This window comes from Amblyomma mixtum, chromosome 3 (assembly GCF_055824585.1).
Source record: "Amblyomma mixtum isolate Tamu chromosome 3, ASM5582458v1, whole genome shotgun sequence".
Classification (NCBI taxonomy): Eukaryota; Metazoa; Arthropoda; class Arachnida; order Ixodida; family Ixodidae; genus Amblyomma; species Amblyomma mixtum.
This window is the reverse complement of record NC_143014.1, coordinates 246160353-246174073: the sequence shown is the minus strand read 5'-3', so window position 1 is coordinate 246174073 and position 13721 is coordinate 246160353. Positions and strand designations below refer to the sequence as shown.

General features: G+C 48.0%; 1 protein-coding gene across 1 annotated transcript in view; it reads right to left on the bottom strand.

The window, feature by feature from the left end:
* The window catches only part of bchs (WD repeat and FYVE domain containing 3 bchs), a 138903-nt gene extending 137024 nt beyond the window's left edge, over positions 1–1879 (bottom strand). Inside the window, exon 1 of the mRNA XM_089583227.1 lies at positions 1575–1879. The gene's annotated coding sequence lies outside the window, so the exon portion shown is untranslated. The remainder of the gene's footprint in view (positions 1–1574) is intronic.
* Between the last annotated feature and the right edge of the window lie 11842 nt (positions 1880–13721).

The window sequence follows — 13721 nt, the reverse complement described above, 5'->3', positions numbered from 1 at the left end:
TTTCATAATGTTGTATCCTCTATGGAAGTCAAAACTAATGAATTGCACTAGCAACCTGTGCGACAACAGCCACCCTGCCTCAATACCCAGTATTCAGCAATGAATCCCAACCTATTTGGCTTCTTGTGCTTTTTGGGCGAAACAGTGAGAACAAATAGGACACCCACACATTTTACAATGCCATAATTCAATCTCTACTGCCTCCTAAATTTTCCCAGAAAATTAAGAGAGACACTAGCATTGAGCAACAATATAATGAACAAAAACCAGGGTGCATGTTTCTTGAGGTATGAAGGAACAAAGGTAAAAACTGAATGTGTTCAATTTGCTAACTTCAATCAGATGCAGCCCTCAGCTGAAGTTTCTGCTCAAGGTCTTCTTTGTTTCCTAATGCAAAAACAGACACAACTGCACCTTTCCCATTAGCTGGAAATAACAATACTTCCAGTTAACTCCTAGAAATTAGCCACTGCTAAGTGTAATTCTTTGTGTGTGTAAAAAAAAAAAACACTAGAAAAACTTTCCCCGAATATTTCAGCAGTGCACCATCTAGCATATAATTCAAAATCTGTATCAGAATGCAGTTTATTTAACAGATGACTGCAGCTGCTACTGGTTATAGACACTTCTATGCCATATTAGCATGTCCTAGCTCAACTACAGCTAGCCACCTTAGTGCCTCCCATAAAGAGCCTACCCTCAACAGCTACATCTCATTTATTGCAATAAAAGCAGGTCACACTTTCTTAAAACAAGGCCATTTGCGTTAAAAAAGTGCTGGCCTGCTTTCTGTCACACTTCGAGGCACAAAAAGAAAATCAGATATCCGAGGCTCCACCATTAAACACGCGTAACAAGCAAATCGAGTATTACGCGCGGCCTTTTGCGCTTATTACATGTGCCACGCTGCTGAGTTCCACCCACCCGGGGCGGCGACAGGCTGGCAGTAACTGAGATGTCCATTGTAGCCGACAGAAAACTGATCGCAGGTGTCAGCATAACATGGAAAGGACAATATTGTGTACACCGACTCGTGATACCGCTGTATATAAGAACAGGTGGCCATGCATTGCGCAAGCGAGTCCCGTCCTCAAACGCGCCAGCGTAACATTTCGCACGGTTAAAAGCAGTAGGAGCTACTCTTTACATTATAGTAAGTGGGCACTGATGTCTCGAATTCTCCACGTGTATGTGAGCACGGTAGCAACAAACAGTTTCATTCATTTTTCGCTCATGGAAGCGAAATGTCTTACGAGCGACGCCAGCATTTCCGATCCCCAAGAGTAATACCATCCTGCCCGCAAAGGATAAAATTACAATGCGCGCGATGCGAATACGCATAGAGGCGTTAAACACAAGAGCAAAATTAACGCTTAGCGCGTAACTTCGCCGTTCCTCTGGAGCGCGTTTCAAATGAATCGAGCTACCGCAACGAGAGCCGCGATATCGTTTCCGATGTAAAAGCAACACCATTGATCGCATCCAGCTTAGGCTCTCTACGGCAGCGACAACTGCTGTCCGCACGCCAACTCATCGCAGGCACAAAGCAGTGATCAAAAAGCCCCCGTACTCACTAGAAACAGCTGCAGCTCGCCCAGACACCGTCGTGTAGGCCTACATTTCACTAACGATCACGCATGCACCAATATTAAGCTGAAGACAGACACTCCTATGGAGTTTCGTGTACACGGCTCTCTACAGCAGCTAGGTAAAACTACGAATTTCATCTTTCCTCCATTCGTCGTTCACCTCATCCATTGCTCTCAACGTGAGGAAAAGCAATGCCAAAGTATGGATCAAATTACTAGCTCTACATCTCGCAAGAAATGATCCGCAGTAGCTAGCAGGCAGCTACACAAACTCGATGCGATGTCGGTTGGATTGGCTAGCAGCTATTGATTGGCTTGAACCAGGCTTCAACGGGGAGCGGCTGGCGCTGGCAGCGCTGCATGGCGGCTGTTCAGCGCGGGTGTTTCGATTTCAACTGTTCTGCTCAGTTTTATAAGCGTAACGTTGAAGAAGACGCTGTCGCTCAATTTTCACATGAAGCAAAAGGACATGAAAAAATCAGTATCCGCCATCAGTAGGGCAAATCATCTACAGGCGCAGCGCACCCAAGGAGTTCTATATATCCTTCTTTAGCGCACCGAAAAACAAGGACCTTCCACAAAGTACGGTGCAAAAGCATAGACATCGAGTCTCTCTTTCAACGAAAGGCACGGCAACCCTTTTGCCCTCGCGTCTACAACCACACTCGTTGCTGTAGCGGGTTCATGCAAACACTGAACGCCACAGGGTCTTCTGGCCGCCACGGTAAGTTTCTCTGCGGCTCAAACTCCCATGTGACCTCACAAGAGCTTTCCCACCTAACGCTGTTGACGCAATGGATTTTTCAGCCATTGTCAGGACAACTAGGTAGCCGGGTCGGTATGCAAGACTCCGTGGCATGAGCAGTTGCTTTCTTCACGCTGAAAGGTCGGCACTATAGTGTACTAGAATACTCTAAAGTATTCTAGTTCACTATAGTCGGCACTCCTCCCCCGGCTGCCGATGCGCGTGAGAATTTCCCGGGGGCGGAGCTTCCTGACCCGCTTGATCGACGCGGATAAAGTCCCTAGATCAGCTTAGGGACTTTAGACAAGGCTGACTGGCCGCGGCCATGGTAGCTGCGTGACATCTGAAAGATCCTAACCAATAGTTACTTTTTAAGCGACATACGCAGACGCGTGACATTGAGAAGAGAGAGAGAGCTTTAAAAAGGCGCCGGAAAGGGCTGGCCAATTTTCTAGCGCGATTGTGGGTTCTATGCTGCGTGTGGAAGTGTATTATTTATCTCAGGTGTTCATGACAACATAAAGTGATTCAGCCTGATTGAGCAAGTTTATATAGTCGTCTCAGAATGTGTTTCACGGCCCCTTTAATGCAAATAAAGTATCACTATTATTAGTAGTATTAGTATTTCTCCTGTTCATTATTCGTATTGTAATGTATCTGTATGAATTGTATTTGCACTGCATTATCCCACTTGCTTTTCTTATCCTCTCAAAGTGCGCCAGCACAAAGGCTCTCGCTGTTCCTGGCGCTATAAGTAAGCATTGATTGATTGATTGATTATTACAGCCGATCCAATATTATAAAAACCAGTTATATCGAATTGAGCATACCATGCAAAGTATAGGACTATTCGCGCTTATCGAACTCTCGTTCAGCGGAAAATTCCATGTATCGAATGACACGCCGCGCCTCTGCAAATAGCACTTCCGCTCCCGCGATCACTTTTCGCGCGTGGAGCCGCGTCGGCTACGCGGCCTTGAACACGTGCTGGCAGCGCTAGCCACGCGAAGACGCTGTTCGACCGAGTAACGAGTAAACGTGCTAGTTGTGGTTGGTGGTAGCCTTCGGTCCATGGTGCCCATTTTTCACGTGACACTACTGTCATGCGGTGAAGCCCTCCTGGTCTGCTTCGCTACCGAAAGCGTTGCAGAAATCAACAGGAACTTAAATTTATTGTGAGGCTACTCTAGTTGTTAACAGGATTAGGCCTCCTATCCCCATCAGTCACGGTGCCCACATATGTGCGCCAAGCTGGTTTTGCGCCGGCTTTGGTTACACCTGCTAGGATATAATGGGCCGCGAATTGCTGGAGTTTATATTTTGAACCCTTTGCGATTAGCCAGGTGCAACCATTTTAAGCCAGGAAAAAGTCATTAGTGCAGAAAAACTGTTCTTAATGCGGACGCCTCCGGGTTTCCCATAAACGCCGGTGTGGCTCCGGAACGTATGTTAGGTAGCTGTGTATCCGTTAGGTTCTTTTTGCACGCATCATCGCTTTCAAAATCAAAAGCCCTAAAAGAAGCTGAATGTTGAGGAGGCGTCCGCCTCTCTTGCACCCCCTTCCCTGTTCCGAAGTCCATGAGGCCAGACCTAGCGACACTCAGCGAGCAGCGCGCTGCCAGTATACGCCGATGGGCGGCACGTCGGTGCAGGGGCCGCGCCGCTAGCGTGGCTGCACCGTATCCTGGCTTCTAGGTTGCAGATAAGCGTATTTCAGCGACAGCCGTCAAGTGCCCGTTACCTGGGTGTCGCGTCGTTGTAGTAGCAGTGCGTAACCGGGGAGTAGTTGGAAGAAGGAGGGTTACCTGGATGGCGGAGAGTTTAGGGAGAGTGGAGGGATATGCGTAACCGGACGGTGATTATCGCGTAAGGATGAGGGTATGGCGAGAACATAATGCGCAACCGGAGAAGGGCTGCCACCACCCGGAGGGTAGTTTACCTTGGAAGGGGGTGGATGATGGTTATGGGGAAGGCGGATGTACGGGGAGAGGGCGAAATACGCAACCGGAGGGTGTTTATCGTGTAAGGAGGTGGGTGTGATCAGTGAGGCGTTGCCTAGGGAACTACCCAGAGGAGGAGGCAGGTTATTTGGAAGGCCGTTATGGGTACAGCGGAGGAATGCGTAACGACAGGGTGTTTTTCGTTTAAGGAGGAATGTATTGTGAGGGCGCAGGAATCTGCAACTGAAGGGTGGTTGCCACAGAAGGAGAAGGAGGAGAGTTACCGCGGAAGGAGGGCGGTACTGCGAGTATGCAGGAATGGGTAACTGGAGGGTGGTTACCACTGAAGGAGAAGGGTATGGTGAGAGCGTAGGAATGGGTAACCAGACGGTGGTTATCGTAGAAGGAGGCGGGTATGAAGATAGTGCAGGAATGCGTTACTGGAGGGCGCGTATCCTGAATGGAGGAGGGTATGGCGAGAGCGGAGGGTGGTTGCCACGGGAACCACCCGGATGGTGGGTACTGTGGAAGGAGGATTACCGTGAAACGAGAGAATGGCGAGGGTGGGGGGTCCTTACCTGAGAGGTGACTACCACGGCAACCATCCAGAGGATCGTCACCGTGGAAGGATGCGAGAAAGCGTGGAGAGAGCGGAGAGGCACTCTCCGTCTGTGGTGGCTATAGTGGTGGTGGCTGATGAAAAACGCGCCGCCCTGGCGGTGGCGCCGCGCGCCGAGAGAAGTGGACTGGAGAGGAGTGCTAGTAGAAGAACGAGTACATGCGTAGAAAACTAAAAAGGGTACTATATAACTACACATATAAGCACGTCACTAGTAAATTATTACCCTTAATGTATCGCGAAATGAAAATACGTCAACATGAATCCCGCGTTACACAGTGGTGTTTCTAAATCGAATAGAATATTCTCGCAAGGGCACAGCAGTTTACGATGGGCAGCAAAGCAAGGGAAGTTGTAAGGAAATACATCTACTTAGGGCAGGTAGCTAACCCGTACCACGAGAGCGAAACAACTAGGCGAATAAGAATGGGAGGGAGTGCATTTTGGCAGGCACTGTCAGGTCATGAATAGCGCCTTACCAGTATCCAAAGAAGAACGCGCACAACAATCATATCTCGCCAGAATTCACCTACGAGGCGGAAACTTGGAGGCTAACGAGAAGGCTTGAAATTGAATTGGTAGCGCAGCGAGCTACGGAAAGGAAAATGATAGGTGTTACGTTAAGAGACAGGAAGAGAGCAGAATAGTTCAGGGAACAAACACGAGTGAATGATATATCCTGGTCGAAATCAAGAAGTAATTCATGGGCATGGGCAGGGAATGTGATGCGAAGGCAAGATAACCATTGGGGGTAACGGAGTGGATTCCAAAAAAAGGCAAGCATAGCAGGGTGCAGCAGAAAGTGAAGGGGGCGGATGAGATTGTAAGAAGTTTGCGGGGATAAGGTCGCAGCAGCTGGCGCAGGACAGGGTTAACTGGAGAGGGGCATTTGTCCTACAGTGGACGTAGTTAGGCTGCTGATGATGACGATATGCTGAGTTATTCCGCAATCACCTTCGAGTTCGCTATATCCGAGATATTACTATAGATGGATGTACAAATTTGCCGAAGGAGGCCGAAATTTAATTTTTCGGGGTACTTTTTGATTTTTTTTTTAAACATTTCACCCTGGGGCACGCAGATTACTCGGCGCACTTTTCAGTGCCTTAGCGCTGTTTGCAGATTTGCAAGAGTTTCGGGCTGTACTTCCTTTCTAAAGTTCTATACATCTCCATCGCCTCCACCTGATATGCGACCGCCGCGGCCGGGATCGAACCCGTGTCTTTCGGGTCAGCAGCCGAGCCCCATAACCGCTGAGCCACCGCGGCGGCCCCTTATGGGAAAAGAAAACTCTCCTCGGCCGGCTGTGTTGGAATGAAAAGAGGAAAAGCCACGCAGTCATGGTCGCTAATAGCAGAGGTGATATTACTGTCGGACACAAGCGTTGCATGGTTTGAAGAAAGGAGGTCTAGAATAGAGCAGCTGTTGCGACCACGCCTGGTCGACATATTAACAAACCGGCAAAGGTCATTTGCAGCTATATTAATTACCTCGCGAAAGGTGAAAGAAAGTCCTGATAAACTACTAAGCGCGTATTGTTATCGATCCACTGCACGTCAGACATATTGAAGTCGGCATCAATAAGTTAGTCATTGTTTATTGTGGACAGAAAGTCAGGAAGTGATCTAAATGATTCAGGACAAGTTAGTGTGGGAGGACGGTAAGGAAACAACGGTTAATAGCTGCCCATTTTCACAACAAATATAACAACAAACCAAACTGACTCTTCTCATTGAGCTGGAATTGCTAGAGCAGGAGGTTGAAGACATGAATCTACAAGAAGAATGGCGCCACCGCGAAGTGAATGACGATCGGGATGGTAGCCATGAAAACTAGTTGGAAAAAACTTCAAAACTAAGCATAGACTCATCAAATAATGACTGTTCCTATAATCACGTGTTTGATTTTGGTTTTATGGGAGTTTAACGTCCCAAAGCCACTCAGGCTATGAGGGACGCCGTAGTGGAGGGCTTCGGAAATTTCGACCACCAGGGGTTCTTTAACGTGAGTATAATCACGTGTGGTTTAAGTGAAGAGACAAAGGCGGCGAATGTATTAGTTTCGCTTTTGTAGCGAAAAGCTACACTACACGGGTCAGAGCCGAGTTTCGCGTGTGCGGGAGCCGCCAGTTCTGCGCATGTGCGAAAACCAAGTGACGTCACGAGAGGCGCAGGTGCGTCGCCTCCTCGACGCAGCCGTCGCCGACTCCGCCGCCTGACCCGCAGATGCGCCGTGTGCTACTACGCATGCGCGTCGCTTCCTCGCCACGGCCGCCGCCGCCGCCCGACCTTACGAGTGTTTACGACAGATGCGCCGCGCAGTACTGCGCATGCGCTTGACGGAGAACTGGCGGGCGCGTTCGACATGGAAGCCAAGGAGAGTGCGGCTGCTGCTAAACCACGCAGAAGAGCGGTGAAATTGACTTCCGATCCAGAGGTAGTCGCCTGGGAGCTGGCCGCCGAACAACGGAGGAAAGATCGAGCCAAGGCGAAACGTGCATCTGAAACGCCGGAACAACGCGAGGAACGCCTCGCGAAAAGACGTCGCCAAAAAGCCGAACGACGCGCTATGGCCACCGCTCTGGCCACTGGTAGTCAACAAAGTGAGGAGGAGGAGCAGCAGGAGGAAAACATGGAAGAAGATTCAGACTCACCGCTACACTGAACACGTGTTAAGACTAAGTGAAAGCGCGAGTGCGTCCAGAGAGTTTACGTCGGACTTTGTGAACAACCCGTTTGGCCATGTTTGTGATGCTTGTGACAGACTATGGCACTTTTCGCTACGTATATCCAGGCTTAACCTTAGCTAAGCCACAGCCATTTTTTTTATTATCCTGCAGCACACGACCAGAACGACAAGCCCAGATATTGCGGCAGTCGAAAATTTCTTACGTTGAATTTGTACTAAGGACAGATGTGCATGTCATATCTGATTACAGTCATTTCTGTCGATTATAGTCTTCGTATAGTGCTTACTCCCACCGTCTAGACATATTTCAAAGCTCCTTGTTCCTTGTGGAACCATTTGAAAACTATGGTATTTTAGCTGCCTTTCATATATGCACAAGATTGCTGCTTCTTTTTCGTTTCCTCTCCCTTCTCTCTTTTCATCGCGCCTTAAGCTATTCTCCGGTCGGTAGACGAAGCCGTCTGCACTGCGCTCTTTTGTTGTGCTTTATGCTTGTTTCTCACGCTTTTGGATTGATCTACGGGGTTCGCTGATACAAGAAGTTTTTTTTTTCCGTCTTACCAGTTAAATTATCTGTTGTCCTTAATGTTTTTCTTTCGGTATTCCTACACTATTTCGTGTATGGTGTACGATTATACCAAGACCCTATGGTTGTTCCTCGGTACCTTAAATGAAGATTGATTGATTGATTGATTGGTTGATTGATTGATTGATTGATTGATTGATTGATTGATTGATTGATTGATTGATTGATTGATTGATTGACTATTTCAGCAAAATCAATTGGACAGCGGCTCCAAGGCTCCTCCCCTTTTGAATAGCATTCTTGACTCCAAGAAAATGGTTATAGCGGACGGGAAATTCGCCGTGTTAGCGAGACGATTATTTTTCTTCCCACTGTTTGTTGACTGCCTGCTCAGGGTACCAAAAGAAAAAAAAAAGAAGAAGTGTAATTAGCGGGACATGCTCTACACCTCCAGTATCTGTCCGATCTCCCAGTGTGGGTACGCGCCATTTGTGGCTTGGATCAACAACAAGTTGTACGGCACGTATACTGCATCGGGCGTATTACATGGTTAGTATTTTGGTGAAATGTATCGGATGGATGCGTCATATTAAGCTGGTTTTCTATTTTTTTAGCCATTAAAGTTGCCCTGGACCATGTTAGCAACTAACTTTGTTTGTATTGGGTGAGGTCAGTACAATGCGACACATATGAAGGAAGAAAGATAACCTCGCATCGGAGTGGCTCCGAAACCAGAAATAGGGGCGAAGTGCTCCGCTGTCGAAGAGCTCGGGAAAGGGGCGACTGGAAGTCTGAGAACCAAACAGATAAATGTTTGTCAACTTCCTGTTTTGACCGGGCCAGCGATGGTTGTCTCCTTGACAGCAATCCTCTTTGCGAACCGCTGTAATTTCATTCTCGCCCCCTCTGATCTACTTGCAAGCTTTTCCCCATCGACTTGTAACCCCTTCCGTAGTACTGCTCCGGAAAATTGACTCTCTTGGGTGGTTTTTAAGCCACAAAGGCCTCCCCGAAATTCAGTGACTGCCTTGTATATTTGGGGTTGGAAATATTTACACTAAACGCACTTCATATGTAGATGGACAATGGTAAGAGAATGGTGGGCTCGTTAGCATGTAGTACATACCAAATAACCGATCATCATTGAAATAAAAAAGTATGAGGCAATGCAACTTTTCTTGTTTAGGGTGGCGCTTTTTAGGGCCGGAAGTTAGTGGCGAGATAATTTCAGAGTAGACGAAAAGACAACCACGCATTTGATGGGATCCGAACCCACGACCTCCACGTGTCGCGCGCAGTACTCTGCCAACTGAGTTACGGCGGCGGCTGTTTTCTACCCTTGATTTCAGTGATATATAACGGTGGCTTAGGGGCTACGAAGTTAGGCTGTTGAGCCCAAGGTCGTGGGATCGAATCCCAGCCGCGACGGCCGCCCTTCCGTATAGGGGAAATGCACAAGGCGCCCGTGTGCTGTGCGATGTCAGCGCACGTTTAAGGATGCCAGGTGGTCTAAATAATCCGGAGCCTTCCACGGCTAGTGTTTTTAATGCTCTGAACAATTCGCGTGAAAAGTGCAGTGCTCGCGGCAAGAACACGCGTTTTATCCGCGCCTGGTAGCCCTTTATCTCCACTCTGATTTCACGGTTTTACTTTCAGAGTGTAAAAAAAAAAGTTGGGCAGGGTTTAACCACGGTTTTGCCCAAATGTCGAGCGATAGCATTTTGGCGATGAACCGGGCCAAATTTGGAGGTCGCCATCGTGTCGTGCACGATCAATTATGGCTGTACATTGATTTTGATCTTAATAGGCCAAGGTCAAATTTCGGGATCGGCCTGGCGAAACTTTTGGAAATGACCCGGGCTAAATTTTGAGGTCGGCATCGTGTCGGGCACGGTCAGTTATGGTTGGACACCGACTTTGGTCCAAATCGGCCAAGGTCAATCTGTTGCTATGCTGTGCTTCTCAAGTTTAAACCAAGATCAAATATGGCAGGGGATGGTGAGCGACTTTTGCGTTGGGTAGAGCTACCTCTCTGAAATGAAAATAAAGTAATTCTACCCTATAAGCGAAACTGTCTTCCGCGATACATTTCACGCTCTCACACAAATGAAAACTGAACAATCAGGCGCTACGCCTCAATTTATTTTTGATTGTTTGCGTCGGTATAAATATGCCAAAAAGACGCGTTAGAACGTTCTGATGTCATGAAAACATCTGTCGCGGTGACCCAGCCGCATGTTTATGGAGGCGAAATGCAAAAACGCCCGTGTGCTGCATGATGTGAAGCCTGAAATTCACACGCAACCTTTACTATGGCGGTTCTCTCTCTCTCTGATACTCGACGTAAAACCCATACACCCTTTCCCCCCCGCCCCCTTCTGTCATGTTATAAAAGTGAAGTTGAGGTTGAGGTTGTTGTAAGCTACTGATGGGATCAGTCTTGCGATTATTCAGCTGGGAATTGCTCCACCGTACCGGCACTTAGATATTAATTGAGCTCGAGAATTTCAAGCACAAATCTGTGATCTGGCAGATATACGTCGCCACGCACACTAAAACCCACATATAACCCACAGCAGCCTGGGGTCCTCTCTGCGTATCACTTCGCCTAGGTTCTGCCTAAATACCGATACATGCGTGATTGGTCACTCTCTACTTTGCATCCATAGATCGCGAGAAGTCCTCAAACCACTCCTGTCGCAGTGGCGGTCGACATTATTCCGAAGCCCTCCACTACAGCGCTTTCTATAGTTATCTAGAAACGACTTAAATAAATAGCAGTTGGTAACTTGGTAACAATGGGCCATGGTGCGCGCTGCCCTGTGTTACTCCGCTATCCAATCACAACAGTAAACAAGATCAACTTTTTAATGGCCAGAGGCATCAAAATTTTAGAGCTGATAATTTTTTCTCGTGACCATCTCCTTGTTTAGGTACCAAGAAGAGTTTTGACACCGGACTACGTTTTGTCATGCAAGGTATTCTGTGCGGTGCTCCTGAATGAGGGCGGAGGTTCACGGCAGATTTAAGTTCTATCCGGCTATAGTTCTCGCACTTCCGGTAAACCTTAATAGCAGAATTCATGCGCCCCCTTTAACACTGTGTATGCCTCATCTGTCATACTAACATCGTAAAGTTCCATTTATGCGCTATATAGCAACTCAAACAGCATAGCTAGACTACCCACACTTGATAAGGTTCTTGCGTAAATAAAACGGAGAGTTGAGCTAGTTGGTACATGCTGCTAGGAAAAAACAGCGCTAAGACGAAGGACAAAGAAAAGAGGACAACAGGAGCGGCGCTGACTATCAACTGAAAGCTTTATTAGAAACAACACGCAATATATACTCCATCGACAACCAAGAGCGCATGGCAACACCAAAAGCTACAATGATACATCAATCACCTGGATCAAGATACTTTAGTTCACAGTCATGAACTGTTACGGAGGGAATGCTCACGTTACAGAGGGGATGCGTCATGTGGGAGTCAGGCGCTGGAACCATGTGCTTCGGCTGTGTATCGTATACACGGCTGATTGAATCTGATGATTCTTATAACCAAGAACGTCGACAGAGCGCGTTGGTGAAGGATAGAGCAAGGAAGTGGGCTAAGATTGAAGCAGAAACTGAAGCAGAACGAGAGGCTCGTCTGGAGAAGCGGAGGCAGCAGCGGCGTGAACAACCACAGAGGAAGCTGGTAGCGGACGCTGCCATTGCCTTCGCTTCGGAGTTAACCAGATTCCGCCGTGCCAGATTCTAAACGCAGCAAACCACTTCCCAAACCACAAGACAGTCTTCTCTTTAAACAAGCAGCAACCAAGTCAAGTCACTGAAATGCAATAAAGTGCACTGAAATGCAACAGCGAATCGTGTCTTCATGGCTCTGATGGTGTCGCCACACAGTGGCGGGTTTTTAGCAGCGGATATGACATCACCTGGCGTGAGCTTGATGACCGGACAAACAGTAAATATACTGCAAATTGTGTGAATAAATAGAGACACATTTTGTCACCTGTCTGCGTTTTATATTAGATCAACAAAAACAATTTGTTTGTCTTAGATAAAAGCCCTGCAAAGCAAGTAAAATAAAAATACACCACCAGGGGCGCTCTGGCATGGAAACAACGCTGCCAGTCTCACAGAGAGCAGGCAACCGTGGAGTACAAGCTTCCGCGACGTGCTCTGGCTGGCTGTTTTGATTGGTTGCGCTAGGTGCCGTCATTGGGAGAGCGAAATAGGAGTGGGAAGCCCCGCCAAAATCGAGTTGAGGACAGCGTTTTGTTTGCTTGTATTTTGAAATTTCTTCACTGAATAACTCCCGTTCCTGTGCATCGATTCCTGTAATTGTTTTTAAGTCAGCATCTGTGTGACATAAAGAACCCACCTGAAGTATAGCCGGTATTCCCCCAGGCAGTGTTTCGCAGCCCCTTTAAGGGTAAGACGCGATGCCGCAATGGGTGAATTCCCATATGTGCAGAAGGTCATTCTCTACTTTACATTCATAGTTGCCTGGGAGTCCTCACACTCCTACTGGCGCAGTGGTGCAGCGGTTAAGCGATGCGCCAACTGCCCTGCGATGGCAGGTGCTCCCAGCGGTGGACCTTGTGCGACGCAGGCTGCGATTCCCGAGCGCCCGCTCATTAATTTACCTGCCTCGGTGGTCAGTTTGCTCACTCTCCGGTGGGTAGGTTGCGATGACGCCGCCAGGTCACGTGACCTAGGTGGCCCACCTGCCTCCTATGTTGCTCTCTGGGCACCACCTGCCAGAGTCATGCACATGATTTTTCGCTCACAACGTCGACAATGCGATACCGAATTCTCTGGTGAACAGGGCCTACCGTGTTAATATTGCCGCGACTGGCTTTCGAACCAGCGTCAGCGCGAACAGACGCTGGTCACTGCACAAGAGCACTATGCTATTGCTGCAGCCGATCACGTCTCGTGTTAAACTGCAGCACACTCTCGCGTTGTGCATTGCACATCGTCGTTTTTATCGACTTCCATCTCCTTCGCGAACAGATCAGAACAGCTTAAGCTCGATCAGAGCTTAACCTTAGTCTAACATCGTCGCCGGACGTGCCGATGTCCCAGAAAAGTAAAACGATGAGCCAACCGGGCTAAACACTTGCTTTCGCACGTGCGAAAGCAAGTTTGACTACGTTAAAACCCGACCACTTTTTTCTTCTTGCTTCCTCGATGCCTTCTAGTCCAGTTGAAACTTTTCTAGCGAAGGCTAGCTATTCCTCGGCTTTGTTTGCCAAGATCACTTAGCCCCCTCGACCTGACTGTTCAGTTCCATCAGCACGTGACCTTTTTTCTTATTTTAAGTTTGGGGAATTGCGGCGGCACAGGGTTCCGAACCAAGGGCCTCCTGCAGTTCGAGGAGGATGTTCTGCCTCTATGCCATCGCTGCATCGCAAGAGCAGGAAATGGGCGAGTAGCTTGAATGATGAGACTATAAAAATTGACAGAACGATCGCCAATGCGTAAGGCGAGATTCAGCGACAGCTGTTAATGCATTTCTATTTTACAGTATATTGATATAGCGATTATGAGAGCAGCTTCATATATGTATAGTTTTAGAGAGCTGTTTTCCCTAACTATCTTTCCTC